Raw genomic sequence first — 17,455 nt, forward strand, 5'->3', positions numbered from 1 at the left:
CAACTAGATGCTTTGTAGAAATAAGACGGGGGCCTGGGTGTAGGAAACCTGCCTCCTTAGACACTTTGTCTCCTTGCCAGCACTTTTCAAGACTATTCTTCATCCAAGTTCCACCACATCCCTTGGTTAAAGGCTATTGCAATTGAGTACAGCTCTGCAGATCAACAAAGGGAAAGTATAGAGGAGGTGAACAGGCTAAATCTCAATTTTGTTTCGGCTCCAGGGAAATCTTTCTGCACCTCAGCTAACCTTAGAGCCTTAAGTAAGCAGACAAGGCACTTGGCCCAGGTGGATCCTTGGGGGAAAGCTGACTCGCCTTTCTCCCTCCATGTTTGATATCCAGCATTCCAGACCTTCCTCAAGGTTTTCCTTCTCTCCCTTGATCTCGGTGCCACTGGCGTCAAGCGGCTCAAAGTAGCATTTAAAGAACCAAGAAGCTGTAAAGGATCAAGTAAGATAACGGGAAGAAAGAGGGAACGGATCTCTGGGGCCTTATCATGGTTTCCCTCCAACCATTTTATGCCGAGTCGAAAGTTCAAGCTCACATTTTCTGGAAAGGAGCAACGGGGAGGGGGCTGGGGGGGGGAGGAGGAGAAGGCAAGAGGACAAGTTGTGATGTGGGAATCTTTGGATGATGATGAAGATGGAAAACGCTACTTGAGAAAGCCGAGCTCTCCCAACGAGAAACAGATGTCGTCGCTGCACATGTTCTTAAACGCATCCAGCTAGTTTCCAATTAAAGTAGTATTTTGGGGGGGGGGGACGCAATAAAAAACACCCAAACAGGGTGGTTGGGTTTTATTTTCTCTAACGGTCTTTGGCATCCCGCGAACCAGTAGTTCAGGTGGCATCTTCCGTTTGTTCTTAAAAGGATGGTCGCTGTCACCCCGGTGCTCCTGGGTCTGGGCTAATTCCCTGCTTGCTCCGCCAGATTCGGCCGACTGACGTGAGACTCGCCTCCTCTCTTCCCAGGGGTGATTTTAGCATCTTTGCCACTAATGATTTGTTCTGGTCATTTTCAGCTCGGAGGAAGCCCATCGATACAGACAACTTGACGGGCCTTTCCCAATGCCAGATGCAAATGGGAAACCTTTTCATTTTTTTCTAAAAAAGAAAGAGAAAAGTCTTGAAATTCTTCCCTATATGGGGAAACAAAATCAAGGCGCCCCACTGTTCAATTCAAGCATTTATTTTTAAGCTAATAATATAGCCCTGAAATTGGGGCAATTCTTGACTCTGGAGTTTTTCTTCCATCTCGTGGCTGAAAGAGCAGAAGAGCCATCTCAGATTGACCTCTTTCAATGCCCAGAGATGATTTGTTAGGGGTGAACTGAAGAATGTGTTGGTTTTGATCCTTGGTCATGGCAAAAGCTATCTCAGCACTTTGGTGTGGCGTTTTTGCTTTCCTTTATTAACAGAAAGGAATCCTCTTTTGAAGCAATCCAAGGGGGGGGGGGGGGCGTGATTTACACTGTGAATAAGTTATAGTTGATGTTTTCATGATTATGTTAGAATTTATGTGTATTTAATTGCAGTTTCATTTTATTCTGTGGCATTCCCTGGGATCATGACCGGATGAAGGGCAGTATGGAGCGACAAACAATCAAGGTTTCTAACTTCAGTTTCAGTTTGCTGCTGGTGTTGCCCATAACAGATTCCCCCCACACATCTAGGCATAAGATTTTTGTTTTTTGTTTTAGTTCCTACTATCATTATGAGGGAGCTAAGGACTGACATATCCATCCATTTCTGTCCTGTGTCAGTTTTGCACAAGGTCATTCATCAATCTGTCCCATTTTCACATTACATTTTTTAAAAAAAAAATCTACATGAAAATTTGTATTTTGAATCTATATTTAAATAATAAATTTTAAAACCACAAAACACACTGTATTTACGTGAATCTAATGCTCCATCAAATCTAATGGGCACATCAATTTTCGAAACCAAAAAAGTATTTGCTGGTGCCATCAAATCTATTGCACCCCCTAATTTTCATGATGTAATTTGGCAAAAAAAAAGGTGCACATTACATTTGAGTAAATACAGTATAGAGGTATTTTATCTCAAAACACGTATAGTAGTACCTCAGGTTAAGTACTTAATTCATTCCGGAGTCCCGTTCTTAACCTGAAACTGTTCTTAACCTGAAGCACCACTTTAGCTAATGGGGCCTCCTGCTGCTGCTGTGCTACAGGAGTACGATTTCTGTTCTCATCCTGAAGCAAAGTTCTTAACCAGAAGCACTATTTCTGGGTTAGCGGAGTCTGTAACCTGAAGCGTATGTAACCTGAAGCGTATGTAACCTGAGGTACCACTGTATTTCAAAACATATTTTACCTTGAAGCATGCCTTGAAACATTTTGAGTTGAAAATAGTATTTGGAGAAGAGCACACCCCAAATGATATTGACCCCCAGGCCTATAGTTTCCTCCACTCTTTCCAGGCACAGTCCACACTTTAGAGCTTCATGTCCAAGCGCCCCCCCCCCCTTTTGGCCCTAGAGCTTTCCCCATGAAAACTGCTCTCTAGTGCTCAATCAGAGCAAATGTCAGTCCACAGAAAACCCAACTGAGTGATAAGCGCTTTCCTGTTGGCTTTGACAGCGAAAGTTGGGAATCTGTAGAGATACAAGCCATAGGCAGAGGCAATCCCCTGGTGCCCAGGGCATAAACATTATGTGTTTTGGGTGCCAGAGTCTGGGGATGCCTGGATTTAATGGGTGCTGGAGTTTGATCAGTGCTTGGAGCATTAAGGTGCCAGACACCAAATTTAGCAAAGTGCTAAAATACAGGCCAAACCAGTTTTCCCATTCAGGAGATCACCTGGAAGAAGGACCATTCAGGAGAACAAAGGGAAGAGGGGGGAAACCCAGTAAAGGGACGGAGCCCCCGCTGAGAGATAGTTGAACCTGATCCTGTACTCCACCGGGAGCCAGTGCAGCTGGTATAGCACCGGGTAAATGTGATCCCGCGGCAAGGACCCCGTAAGCGGTTGAGTTTAGGATTTCCGTGGTGATGGTGATGTGGCCTTGGGGGGGGGGGAGGCCAGTCTGCTAAATGAAACAAGTAAAGACCCACTTGGAGTGCTGTGCTTTAAGTCCCTCCTTTGTAGACTCAGGTTGTAAAAAGTAAAGGTAAAGGGACCCCTGACCATTAGGTCCAGTCGTGACCGACTCTGGGGTTGCGGAGCTCATCTCGCTTTATTGGCCAAGGGAGCCAGTGTACAGCTTCCGGGTCATGTGGCCAGCATGACTAAGCCGCTTCTGGCGAACCCGAGCAGTGCACGGAAACACCGTTTACCTTCCCACCGGAGCGGTACCTATTTATCTACTTGCACTTTGACGTGCTTTCGAACTGCTAGGTTGGCAGGAGCAGGGACCGAGCAATGGGAGCTCACCCTGTCACGGGGATTCGAACTGCCGACCTTCTGATCGGCAATTCCTAGGCTCTGTGGTTTAATCCACAGCGCCACCCGTGTCCCAGAGGCTCAGGTTGTATATATGTGTAAATAAACCATATTTATTTACTGGCTGAGACACCACTGTCTCTGTTGTGCTTCACTGTCCAAAAGGAAGCACAGATCCTTGTAAAAGCACCTGGAACTCCCAGGAGTCTTGGACTGCTGAGCACACTGGGATGGCGTGTAACAGTCTCTGGATTTGAGCAACCCAGCAATAAGGAGAAACCACTATCAACTCCGCCTTTGGGAATTAAAGTGTTTTTCTCTCGTTATTTTGGCCCTGGGTGATTTGCGGTCGAGGAAGGGCGTGGAGTTTGCAATCACCAAACAAAGAAGTGGCCCACATCTCCCCAAGGAGGGGGCGGGGAAGCATGCTTGTTGCAAAAGCACCCAGCCAAAATGACACCTCTGCTCAGGTCACAGGCAGCTCCTTGCGCCAGCTGCACCCTTGGATGTCTCAAGGCACCCGAGGAAGACTTTGATGCGCTTTTATCTGGCCTCCACGCTTCTTGATTTCTCAACAAGATAATGCAAAGCATCCTTGCTGGAATTTCCAGATATCAGCGTGACTTTGGAGACGGGAACTGGCAAAGGCAGTTGATGCCCCAGAGCAGGGGTCACCGACTTGGTGCCTTTGAGGTGCTGTTGGGGTGCAGTGGTGTAACTAGCCGCTAAGGTGCCCAGAGCGCTGCGCACGCCCTGTAGCTGGGGGCCGAGTGAGCCGCTCATGGGGGCCGGGTGAGCCAAGGCAGGGCGTGCTGCATGGAGCCACTCCGCTGCCTCCCCCTCAGCTGTAGGTTGGCTGGGGTGGTGGGAAGACGCAAGTCCCTTGCTGCTCAAAAAAGCAGTGCGGAGCTTGCAGGCAGTCTGCCCACTGCCTCCCCTTCAGGAGAGACGTGTGGCTCAGGCTGAAACACATATTAAAAACACATATGTTTGCCATTTTGTCACCCCCTTCAGTGATGACACCTGGGGCAGCCCACACCCACTGCACACCCCTTCCTGTGCCACTGTTGGGATGCCAACTCCCACCAGCCCCAGCCAACATGGCCAGGAATGGTTGGAGCTGGAGGTCAAACAATGTTGGAAGGGCAGAGGCACCCTGCTGCCCCTCCTGCGTTGGAGGTCCTAAATGAGCACTGAGAGAAGAAGAGGAATTCATGGAATCATAGAATTGTAGAGTTGGAAGGGAACCCCAAAGGCCATCTAGTCCAACGCCCTGGAATGCAAGAATCTCAAGTGAAGCATCCATGACAGATGGCCACCCAACCTCTGCTTAGAAACCTCCAGGGAAGGAGAGTCCACAACTTCAAGAGGGAGTTGGTTCCACTGTCAGAAAGTTCTTCCTGATGTTTATTCCAAATCGCCTTTTTTGTAACTTGAATTCATTGGTTCGGGTCCTAAGCTCCAGAGCAGCAGAAAACAAACTTGCTCCATCTTCCCTGTGATATTTGAAGATGGCTATCATAACACCTCGCAGTCTTCTCTTCTCCAGGTGAAACATCTCCAGCCAATTGTGTTAGTACCACCTGATGATGAAGATTATGATTATGATCATCACTAGTATTAATCTACTGTCTGCCTTTCACAATGTTTACAGCAAGAAAGATAACAGGACCAGCTGCTTCAGGACTCTCTGTGCTCCTTCCCAGCTTCTCATGGTCTCCTTGAAGATCTGCCTCCGCTCTTGCCTTCAGAAGGGATTACGCCCGGCTTGGCATGACATGAGCATCCCATTAGATTTCTTGCACCAAGAGTTTAGCGCACTGACTCCAACGCCCCTTGACATTTCCCTCCTGTGGCTCCGTTTCCTCGCTTGCTGCCATTTGCTGATCAAAGGAAGTTGAAATCTGGAGCTGGCAGCACGCAAAGCCCTTGGCTTTACTGGCTGAGACTCGGCCTGCCACCAACTGCAAAAGACAGAAAGGTCACCCAGAGCCCCGGCATTTGTCTGGCTGTCAAAGGACTGTGAGGGAGGCTTCTGTCTCAGGAGAATGATGCTAAGCAGGGCAGCCACACAAGAACCACCAGCTTCTCTGGCTCAGCGCTCCCTGAATTCTTTTGGCTTTTTGCTCGCGTCATGACGTTGTGGGTTTGGGGTGGTCAGTCTGGATGCATACCCTCCAAGTGTCCTGATTTTCCAGGGACAGTCCCAGAATTACAGAGACCGCCCCAGTTTCTGATTTGATCTTGGAAGGTCCCAGTTTCCCCTTTTCTCCCCTCCATGTCTTGGAGAACAATTAAAAGTGGTGTGTCTCTCTCTGTGTGTAGGTGCAAAAACAGAGTCCTGTTTATCCTGAAAACAAAATACCTGAACCAAATGAAGGCATACGAAGCCCTTCCTATAATTCTAAAGGAAAAGGTCATCAATTCACTTTAAATTCTTTAATTGCAATACTTCAGCAGCCGGTCATTTCTTAGGGCCTTCTCAGTGATGGCTCCGACCCGGTGGAATGCTCTCTCCCATGAGACTAGGACCCTTCAGGATTTAACCTCCTTCTGCCAGGCCTGTAAGACAGAGCTATTCCATCTGGTCTTTAATTTGAATTCAGCCTGATCTTTTATTTCCCTTCTCTTCCCTCCCCCTCCCCTTTTATGAAGATCACCCGCTCTGAGACCCCACAGCTATTTCTCCCCTGGCCTTCTCAGTGGCCCTTCTCAGAGGCTTGACAACCTTATGTCAGGAGTGCTCTGATGGTGTTTCCTGCTTGGCAGGGGGTTGGACTCGATGGGCCTTGTGGTCTATTCCAACTCTATGATTCTATGATTCAAGTAGGACCAATTCAGCCAGCTAGCCCTGGGGATTATCTAATTTATTTTTGATTTTTGATTTTTATTGTTATTCATGTTTTTATACTGTATTTTATGCTGCTTTTATAATTAAGTGCTTTAAAGTGTTTTAAATTTGTTGTTAGCTACCCTGAGCCCGGTTTTTGAACCGGGAAGGGCGGGGTATAAATAAAAATTTATTATTATTATTATCATCATTAGGAAATACATGGGGGTGTTAATTCATTTATTGTAAATGAAGCCTTTGACTACAAGCCTTTACATGTCTACTCAGAGGTAAGTCCCAGTGCATTCAATGGCGCTTACTCCCAGGTAACTTTGTAAAGACTGGGCAGCCTTACACTGCAATCCTAAGCATGTTTACTGAGAACTAAGTCCCAATGAGTTCAATAGGATATAGTCTCTGGTATGTTCCTGACTGTCCCCACAATTTCCATTATTATTATTATTATTATTATTATTATTATTATTATTATTATTATTTCCCACATTTTCCCTGACAGGAACTCAAGCTTATTTCATTCCATTTATCCATTGAAGGTATTTCACACCATTTCCCTTCACAACAACCCTGTAAGGGAAATTAGGCGGAGAGGTTGCAATTGGCTCAAGGTGACTGATCTAGATGTGGATATGACCTCGATGTGTTCGGTAAGATCAAACACGGGAGAAGCTTCCCGATGTGCAGTAGAATGTCCCTATTTTCACCAGGTCAGAGGGTGCTGGGAATCATTGCACAGTGTGGCGCAAGCTACAGCTCCCAGGGATCTTTAAATGGCAGGGGAATGAAAAGAGAAAGGGCCGGATTTGGGCTAGGCTTACCCCAGAACCTCACCCTGCACTACACAATGACAATAATTTGAAAAGCGACACACACACACAGCTCCACCAAGAAGCAAATTAGTCTTCCTAGCACCCCAGGGTTGTTCCCATTCTGTTTCTCCCTGGCAGTGGGGGGAAATGTTTTGCTCTGAGCTATATTACAAAACAACAAGTACATCTTTCCTCATTGCCAAACACATACTTGCCTAGGCAACTTTTTTGGGTTTGCTTGTTTATTTGTTTGTGTGTTTTTTGGTGGGAAGATTCCAGCCAGACACACCGAAGGAGCAATTATTTTTCTCCCCAAAAAGAGAGAGATAATTTCAGGCTTTTTGACTGAGCAGAAACTCTGCTGGGTTGCAGGGAAAGTGAAGACACCTTCCAGTGCAAACTGACATTTGCACCCCACCTTTCTTCGGAGGAGCTCAAGGGGGCTTAACTTAGTTCTCCACCTCTCCAATTTATCTTGCCAACAACCTTGCGAGGTAGGTTAGGCAGAGAGGCGGTGACTGGCCTCCAAGGTTACCCAATGAGTCTCCTGGCCAAGTAACAATTTGAACCTTGGTCTCCCAGATACCAGGTCTCCAACACTCTAACCCAGGAGTAGGCAAACTAAGGCCCGTGGGCCGGATCCGGCCCAATCGCCTTCACAATCTGGCCCACGGACGGTCTGGGAATCAGTGTCTTTTTACTTGAGTAGAATGTGTGCTTTTATTTAAAATGCACCTCTGGGTTATTTGTGGGGCATAGGAATTCGTTCGTTTTTTTCTTCAAAATATAGTCTGGCCCCCCACAAGGTCTAAGGGACGGTGGACTGCTGGAAAAGGTTGCTGACCCCTGCTCTAACCACTAGGGAGCCATCTCCCCCACAAATATCCTGGCTCTTCCCGCCACCCAGGGCTCTCCCACTTCGCTGTCCCCACCGCCACCTCTTCCTTGGCTTGCTCCTCATGTCCCTGCGAGGAGGATGAATCAGGCAGCTGAAGCAACAGGAGACAGCCGAGAGTCCATAAATCTCCCGTAGTTCACACCTGCACAGGTACCTCACCTAGCTATTAACATGCTAATTAAGGAGAAATCGGCTCATCGAAACAAGCCGGGTTGAAAGGACTTGTTGACAAATTATTTTTCATTTTCTTGCATGTCAAACTGACATCTGAAAGGGGGAGGCGAGATTACGCAACAAGGAGAATTCCTGGTGACTCAGTCCGTGCCTATGGAGGACGGCTGCTTCTTCTGGATTCCATGCTCATGCGCTGGGAATCTCCCAAGCACTTCTGCTATTTGAAGATGAAAAAGGGAAGGATCAGAGTTGCCAAGACATTTTTTTTTATTTGGTCTTAATACATAAATGAATCTGGTTCCAGCTGGGGTTGGTGGTGGGAGCGACAGGGTGCAGGCTCGAGAAAGTGGGACCGATTTATTTATTTGATCAATTTCCTAAAACGCATTTCTTTTCAGCTGAAAATTCAGTGTGGCGCGAGCGAATTTTTATTCTGAAAGTGGGAGGAAAAAGTTTGAGAACCACTGCTCCATTGTTGATGTTGTTGTTGTTTAGTCGTTTAGTCATGTCCGCCTCTTCGTGACCCCCCTGGACCAGAGCACGCCAGGCACTCCTGTCTCCCACTGCCTCCCGCAGTTTGGTCAAACGCATGTTAGAATCATAGAATCATAGAGTTGGAAGAGACCACAAGAGCCATCGAGTCCAACCCCCTGCCAAGCAGGAAACACCATCAGAGCACTCCTGACATATGGTTGTCAAGCCTCTGCTTAAAGACTTCCAAAGAAGGAGACTCCACCACACTCCTTGGCAGCAAATTCCACTGTCGAACAGCTCTTACTGTCAGGAAGTTCTTCCTAATGTTTAGGTGGAATCTTCTTTCTTGTAGTTTGGATCCATTGCTCCGTGTCCGCTTCTCTGGAGCAGCAGAAAACAACATTTCTCCCTCCTCTATATGACAACCTTTTATATATTTGAACATGGCTATCATATCACCCCTTAACCTCCTCTTCTCCAGGCTAAACATGCCCAGCTCCCTTAGCCGTTCCTCATAAGGCATCGTTTCCAGGCCTTTGACCATTTTGGTTGCCCTCCTCTGGACACGTTCCAGTTTGTCAGTGTCCTTCTTGAACTGTGGTGCCCAGAACTGGACACAGTACTCCAGGTGAGGTCTGACCAGAGCAGAATACAGTGGCACTATTACTTCCCTTGATCTAGATGCTATACTCCTATTGATGCAGCCCAGAATTGCATTGGCTTTCTTAGCTGCTGCGTCAGACTCTTGGCTCATGTCAAGTTTGTGGTCAACCAAGACTCCTAGATCCTTTTCACATGTACTGCTCTCAAGCCAGGTGTCCCCCATCTTGTATTTGTGCCTCTCATTTTTTTTGCCCAAGCTGGTAGCTTCGAGAACACTGTCCAACCATCTCGTCCTCTGTCGCCCCCTTCTCCTTGGGCCCTCCATCTTTCCCAACATCAGGGTCTTTTCCAGGGAGTCTTCTCTTCTCATGAGGTGGCCAAAGTCTTGGAGCCTCAGCTTCAGGATCTGTCCTTCCAGTGAGCACTCAGGGCTGTTTCCTTCAGAGTGGATCGGTTGGATCTTCTTGCAGTCCATGGGACTCTCCAGAGTCTCCTCCAGCACCAGAATTCAAAAGCACCCATTCTTTGGCGATCAGCCTTCTTGATGGTCCAGCTCTCACTTCCATACATCACTACTGGGAAAACCATAGCTTTAACTATACGGACCTTGGTATAACTGCTCTGTTAAGTAAGCCAAACCACATCGCCTGCCCAGTGTGCATGTGCGCAGCTGGGCACATGCTTTTCCAACAGGGACAGAGGACCATGGGAAGCTGCCTTTGACCAAGTCAAACATTTGTTAGGCGGCCTAAGTTAGTCTTCACCAACCTGATGCCCTCCATGAGTTTTGGACTACATCTATCTCCACATCAGCAGGGCCGGCCAAAGACATTTTGGCACCTGAGGTGAACCACAAAAAGGCACCCCCCTTCCTGCCAGGGAATAAAGGCTGATGGGAGTTGTCGTACGAAGGCTACAGAAGTTTCCTTGGTTGGCGAAGATTGCCGTAAGCTGAAGATGCAATGAGCAAAAGTAAAAAAAGCTGGAAAGTCACATTTTACCAAAGCAGCTGGCTCTTTCTCAAGGGTTGTAAATCCACCCCACTCAGCTCCCCCCCCCCTTCTCAAAATTTGCCCTTGTGGATTTATCAGAACAAACACTCCATAAATTTATTTTCGGGGCTCCCTCCCCTCCTGGCATTTGAAATCATGAGCATCTCAAGTTTACTGAAGGTGTATTTGGTTACACTAATGGAAACTAATTTATGACCCAAACAAGAGCCTCCATCCATTTTTTCCTGCAGACTTCAGGCCATTTTTCTCTGCCAGCAGGAAAATAAATTAAACGCATCCCTGCTGTCGGATGTTGCTTGCTTGGAAAAAAATTAGCTGATAAAAACAGATTTAGCGCAACAGCCATGCTGCTAATTTGCTTTATGACTTCCTGTGTGCATGGAATAAATACTGCTTATCGTTATTTATATAGTGCCATCAGTGTACATGGCAATTAACAGAGAATGAGAGGAGAGAGGACTCTTAGACGTAGGAGCTTAACATGCAAACGGGGAGAAAAGTGAACAGTGAAAGGTTTTCCTCCCTCAGTCGTAACGCTAGATCTCCAGTGAAGCTGAATCTTGGAAGATTGGGGATGGATAAAAGCAAATCACTGCACTTCCAACAGGAGGCAGAGATGGCCACCAACTTGGATGGCTTTAAAAGTGGACAAATTCATGGGAGAAGAAGACCATCAATGGCTGCTAGAAAGGACAGCTATGTTGTGCCACCACATTTGGAGGAAGCCAGTGAGAGATTTTACTTTCTTGGGCTCCATGATCACTGCAGATGGTGACAGCAGTCATGAAATTAAAAGACGCCTGCTTCTTGGGAGAAAAGCAATGACAAACCTAGGCAGCATCTTAAAAAGCAGAGACATCATCTTGCCGACAAAGGTCCGTATAGTTAAAGCTCTGGTTTTCCCAGTAGTGATGTATGGAAGTGAGAGCTGGACCATAAAGAAGGCTGATCGCCGAAGAATGGATGCTTTTGAATTGTGGTGCTGGAGGAGACTCTTGAGAGTCCCATGGACTGCAAGAAGATCCAACCTCTCCATTCTGAAGGAAATCAGCCCTGAGTGCTCACCAGAAGGACAGATCCTGAAGCTGAGGCTCCAAGGCTTTGGCTACCTCCCTGGAGAAGACTCCCTGGAAAAGACCCTGATGTTGGGAAAGATGGAGGGCACAAGGAGAAGGGGACGACAGAGGACGAGATGGTTGGACAGTGTTCTCGAAGCTACCAGCATGAGTTTGACCAAACTGCGGGAGGCAGTGGAAGACAGGAGTGCCTGGCGTGCTCTGGTCCAGGGGGTCACGAAGAGTCAGACACGACTAAGCGACTAAACAACAGCAACATGCTTCTGAATCCCTGTTGCTGAAAACCACAGGAGGCAATAGTTGCCCTTGGGCTCAAATCCTGCTTGCGGGTTTCTCATGAAAGCATCTTGTTGACCACTGTGAGAACAGGACACTGGACCACGTAGGCCATTGTCCAGGAGGCTATTATTACATTCTTACGTTATGCTAAGTCTGTCCCCTGTGGTAGATGAAGGGACTTGGGGCATTGACAGTGATGACCCCGTACTTCAGACCTGCAAATGGAAGTATTGGTGTTGTTCTGCTCTGCCTTGGTCAGACCCCACCTGGAGTCTTGCATCCAGCTCTGGGCACCACAATTGAAGAAGGATGTTGACAAGCTGGAAGGTGTCAGAGGAGGGTGACCAAGGGTCTAGAAACCAAGCTGGCTGAGGAATGGTTGAGGGAGAGCCAGTGTGGTGCAGTGGTTAAGAGTGGTAGACTCGTAATCTGGGGAATCAGGTTCGCTTCCCTGCTCCTCCACCTGCAGCTGCTGGGTGACCTTGGGCCAGTCACAGTTCTCTGAAGTCTCTCAGCCCCACTGACCTCACAGAGTGTTTGTTGTGGGGGAGGAAGGGAAAGGAGAATGTTAGCTGCTTTGAGTCTCCTTCGGGTAGTGATAAAGCGGGATTTCTTCTTCTTCTTCTTCTTCTTCTTCTTCTTCTTCTTCTTCTTCTTCTTCTTCTTCTTCTTCTTCTTCTTCTTCTGTTTATCCTGGAAAAGAGAAGACTGATAGGTGACATGACAGCCATCTTCCACTATCTGAAGGGCTGCCTCATCGAAGATGGAGCAAGCTGGGTCTGTTGCTCCAGGGCGCAGAACCTTGACTGCTGGATTCCAATAACAAGAAAGGGAATCAGACTAACAATAATAATAGACTAAACATTAGGAAGAACTTTCTGACTGCAAGAGCCATTGGATAGTTGAACAGACTCCCTCGAAAGGTGGTGGACTTTCCTTCCTTGGAGGTTTGTAAGCAGAGGTTGGGATTCCTGCATTGCAGGGGGTTGGACTAGATTATCCTTGGGGTTCCCTTCCAGCTCTACATTTCTATGATTTTATGACACTATGAGAAGTGAGAGCTGGACTGAGAGCTGTATGGAAGTGAGAGCTGGACCATAAAGAAGCCTGATCACCGAAGAATGGATGCTTTTGAATTATGTTGCTGGAGGAGACTCCTGAGAGTCCCATGGGCTGCAAGAAGATCAAACCTCTCCATTCTGAAGGAAATCAGCCCTGAGTGCTCACTGGAAGGACAGATCCTGAAGCTGAGGCTCCAAGACTTTGGCCACCTCATGAGAAGAGAAGACTCCCTGGAAAAGACCCAGATGCTGGGAAAGATGGAGGGCACAAGGAGAAGGGGACGACAGAGGACGAGATGGTGGGACAGTGTTCTCGAAGCTACCAGCATGAGTTTGACCAAACTGTCGGAGGCAGTGGAAGACAGGAGGGCCTGGCGTGCTCTGGTCCAGGGGGTCACAAAGAGGCAGACATGACTAAACAACTGAACAACATGAGACTATGAAGTGTACAGTGTGGTCTCTCTCCCTCTCTTGGTGCTGTCAATCCATTGTGTTTCATCTCTGCCCATCTGCGCCCTGGACGCAATCCCAGAGCGTCCTCTGAGGCCCACCCCACTTCCTCTCAGCTCCCTTCTCCTTCCAGCCCTTACTTCAGGGGTTCAAAGCTTCCCTTTGCTTCCAATTCATGTCCTGATTTAGCTGATCCCCAAGGACGGCCTCCCCTCCAGCATAAGCCACAAGCTGCCTTTTTTGAGCAGGGCCGACCCTTTTATCTGCTGACTCCAAGCTTCTCTAATTATGGCTTTGCTGCCTCTGGATCCCACCCCAGCCTGGGGGTTAACTCCTTCCTCTCCTCACCCACCTCCCTGGCCACTGAGCACTGATATGTCTCCAAAGCAGCCTTGGCATGACGCCAACCTTACCGGACTTTGCACCTCCCCTTCTCCCAAGTCCTTGCAGGTACAATGGAATGGAGGTTGTGGGTCTGAGGAGAAATTGGGCCCAGGCACTTCAGCACCCTGAGGTTGCGCAGTGCTGAATCTGGCCCTCTGGTGTCTCAAAGAGTTTAATTTGCCTGCAAAAGATGCTTCTGTTTTTCTGCCTGTTTTGCAGAGCAGTTTCATTTTTCTCTATATATTCTTTTGATGGGTTCAGGGTTGAGTTTGCTTTATTGTTGTGAGATGGCAATGGCAGATATGCATATTATTATTATTATTATTATTATTATTATTATTTCCCCAGAGTGGCTGGGGAAACCCAGCCAGATGGGAAGAGTCTAAATAATGGGGTATGGGGTAGGTGTGTATGTATGTTGATATGTCTAGTATAGGTAGGTATTATATAGAGTAATGTAGGTAAGTTTTATGTTATGAAAATTAGGTAGGGTGTTGTGTACGTGTATTATGTAAATGTATATGTATGTGGTTTAAAGGTAAAGGTAAAGGTACCCCTGCCCGTACGGGCCAGTCTTGACAGACTCTGGGGTTGTGCGCCCATCTCACTCTATAGGCCGGGGGCCAGCGCTGTCCGCAGACACTTCCGGGTCACGTGGCCAGCGTGACAAGCTGCATCTGGCGAGCCAGCGCAGCACACGGAACGCCGTTTACCTTCCCGCCAGTAAGCGGTCCCTATTTATCTACTTGCACCCGGGGGTGCTTTCGAACTGCTAGGTTGGCAGGCGCTGGGACCGTGCAGTGGGAGCGCACCCCACCGCGGGGATTCGAACCGCCGACCTTTCGATCGGCAAGCCCTAGGCGCTGAGGCTTTTACCCACAGCGCCACCCGTGTCCCCCGTATGTGGTTTATATGTTAATAAAAAAAGAAAAGAACAAAAGAAAAGGGAAGGGTATAAATAATAAATTATTAAATGATAATGATAATAATAACCAAATGATTTGTTATTGGCCTTCTGTGCTGCTGTCTTAAGGCCATTTACACATGAAATGATGAAGAACAACTAAGCACACAAAAGCATCTCCTGGTGAAATGATTTGGAGGTCAAGGTTATCTATGAACCCTCTGGGCCTGGATCTGGAGAGTCTAAGCTCCTCAAGAGCACACACAGAGCCAGAGATGCTGGCCAAGTTCAAGGTAGCTCCTTAGTTGTGTGTTGAGATGCTGATCTGAGAACCAGCAAAAGCTGCAAGCTCAGAGTCCAAGCCTCAGCTGCCCACATGCAACATGGAGACAACACTGGCCTACCTTATAGGGCTGTTGTTGCTGGGAGTATTTACATGAAGCATTTTAAATATTCTGGAGTGTTACATCCATGCTAAATATTATTGGGCTATGCAGCCAGTTTCCCTGGAAATTGCTTTCCTCGTTTGGTTTTTGCTGACACTTCCTGCGCACTCAGTGTTAAACAAATGATCCAGGGCCTGGAAACCGAGCCTGATGAGGAACAGTTGAAGGAGCTGGGTATGTTAAGCCTGGAGGAGACCGAGAGGAGATAGGAGAGCCATCTTCAAATATCTGAAGGGCTGCCACATGGAAGTTAAACCAGGAGAACATCTCTCCGCAGCCACAAAGCTGTGCCCCAGCTAGGCATTTGAGAACGAGAGACATGCCAGAGCTTGCGGGATGAAGTGTGACATGTCATTTGCAGTCAAGAAATCAACAGATAATAAAAGAGTGATCCAGTCAGTTTTAGTGCCTTGTTGTCATTTTTAGAAGGCCAAAAGGAGACAGATTTGATAATGACAGGCTAGCGAGCCAAAACTGGGTGGCTGGCTTAGAAGCTATTTTTTCATGTGACCTCGTTGGCCTCTCCATCATCTTCATAGCCTGTTCTTAGGTGTACCTGTTGACACACCTGAGCCTCTCTAGCTGTTTGCTCCAGGCTGGCTCTGATGAGCAAAGGTGTTAAGCCAGGAGAAGAAGCGGTCCTCACAGGATTTTAACGGAATGCCAGGGATGTTCTTGTAACCCAGCCGAAATGTTTTGTCCCGAGTAAAAATCGCAGGCTTTGCTAGTTTAGAGAAAAGATGAGTCAGAGGAGACATGATAGAAATTTATAAAATGATGGCTGGCATGGAGAAAGTGGACAAAGAACATTTCCCCCCCCCCCTCTCTCAACACTAGAACTCTGCGGGGACCTCCAGCGTAGCTGAATGTTGGAAGAATCAGGACAGACAAGAGAAAGGGCTTAGTCACAATTGTCTTTCCTCCTGCGCATTCCAGACTCAGGTTTGCACTTAAAAATGTGCCCAAGCATTTTTCTTTTGCCCCAGAGCTTTTCCTACGAAACCCCACTTTTTAGCACTCAATCAAAGCAAACATCCATTCGGGTTTTCCATGGATGTCCATTTCTTCCAATTGAGCATTAAAGAGCAGCTTTTTGTGGAGAAAGTTCCAGAGTAATACCACTGCTACTACTACTAATGCCCTAGAACATGGAGCCTTAAATCGTGGACCATCCCTGGAAAGAGCAAAAGAAAAGTCAGTGTGGATAAACCCTGAATCAGCAGAGAGTTAATCTGTATGTAGGAGGAAGTTCTGGCATTCAACAGCTTTAAAAGAGGATCTGTCAAATTCCTGGAGAACAAATTCAATATGCGAACCACTTTACACATCCACCTGATAACGTTGCATATATGGAGGAGAAGAAAGAGGAAGGGACTCTTGCATATAGGGGGAAATGCCCCCCCCCCCGCCCAACAGCACGTGCGTTAGAAAATATGCTTTGAAAGGGTTTTCAAATGAAGTAAAACTTATCTGGCTTACCCCTCCTTTATAGAAGCATTTCTAAAGTACAGTGGTACCTTGGTTCTCAAACTTAATCCATTCTGGAAGTCCGGTCCAAAACCAAAGCATTCCAAAACCAAGAAGAAGAAGAAGAAGAGTTTGGATTTGATATCCCGCTTTATCACTACCCGAAGGAGTCTCAAAGTGGCTCACATTCTCCTTTCCCTTCCTCCCCCACAACAAACACTCTGTGAGGTGAGTGGGGCTGAGAGACTTCAAAGAAGTGTGACTGGCCCAAGGTCACCCAGCAGCTGCAAGTGGAGGAGCGGGGAAGCGAACCTGGTTCACCAGATTACGAGACTACCGCTCTTAACCACTACACCACCACTGGCTCCTGTGTTCTGGTTTCCCATAGAAAGCAATGCAAAATGGGTTAATCTGTTCCAGACTTTTAAAAACAATGCCTAAAACAGCAATTTAATGTGAATTTTACTATCTAACGAGACCATTGATCCATAAAATGAAAACAATAAACAATGTACTGCAGTCACACAATCAATCAATCAATCAATCAATCAGTAGCTGAACTGGGTTCCACACAGCCACAAAAACAAAACAAAAAAGCTGCAAAAACAAAAACAGAAAATAAACAGCAAAAACAGACAGACCTCAGCGCAACACTCAAAACGGAAGTGTGGCACTCAAAATGGAAGCATAACATTCAAAATGGAGCACGTTCAGCTTCTGAAAAAAGTTTGCAAACCAGAACACTTCTGGGTTTGCAGTGTTTGGGTTCCACGTTGTTTGAGTACCAAGGTGTTTGAGAACCAAGGTGTTTGAGAACCAAGGTACCACTGTACATTTCTAAAGTATTAAAACAGAGTGTTGCTCTTGTGCTTGGGTCCAGATTTCCCATAATGGACATCTGGTTGGCCACTGTGAGAACAGGATGCTGGACTAGATGGCCATTGGCCTGATCCAGTAGGTTTTTCTTATAGTCATATGTTCGACATTTGGACCTTGGATGTTACCTGGCCCAGGTTCCCACATCCTACCCCTGGGCAGCCTTTCTGATGGGCAACTGGGGCTAATGGCAGCTACAGTCCAAGACATCGAACAGCTGTAATGCTTTAAGTGATATGGGGAAGAAGAAAAAAGGGGGCATAGAAATAGGTCAAAAATATGGAT

This window comes from Podarcis muralis, chromosome 9 (assembly GCF_964188315.1).
Source record: "Podarcis muralis chromosome 9, rPodMur119.hap1.1, whole genome shotgun sequence".
Lineage (NCBI taxonomy): Eukaryota > Metazoa > Chordata > Lepidosauria > Squamata > Lacertidae > Podarcis > Podarcis muralis.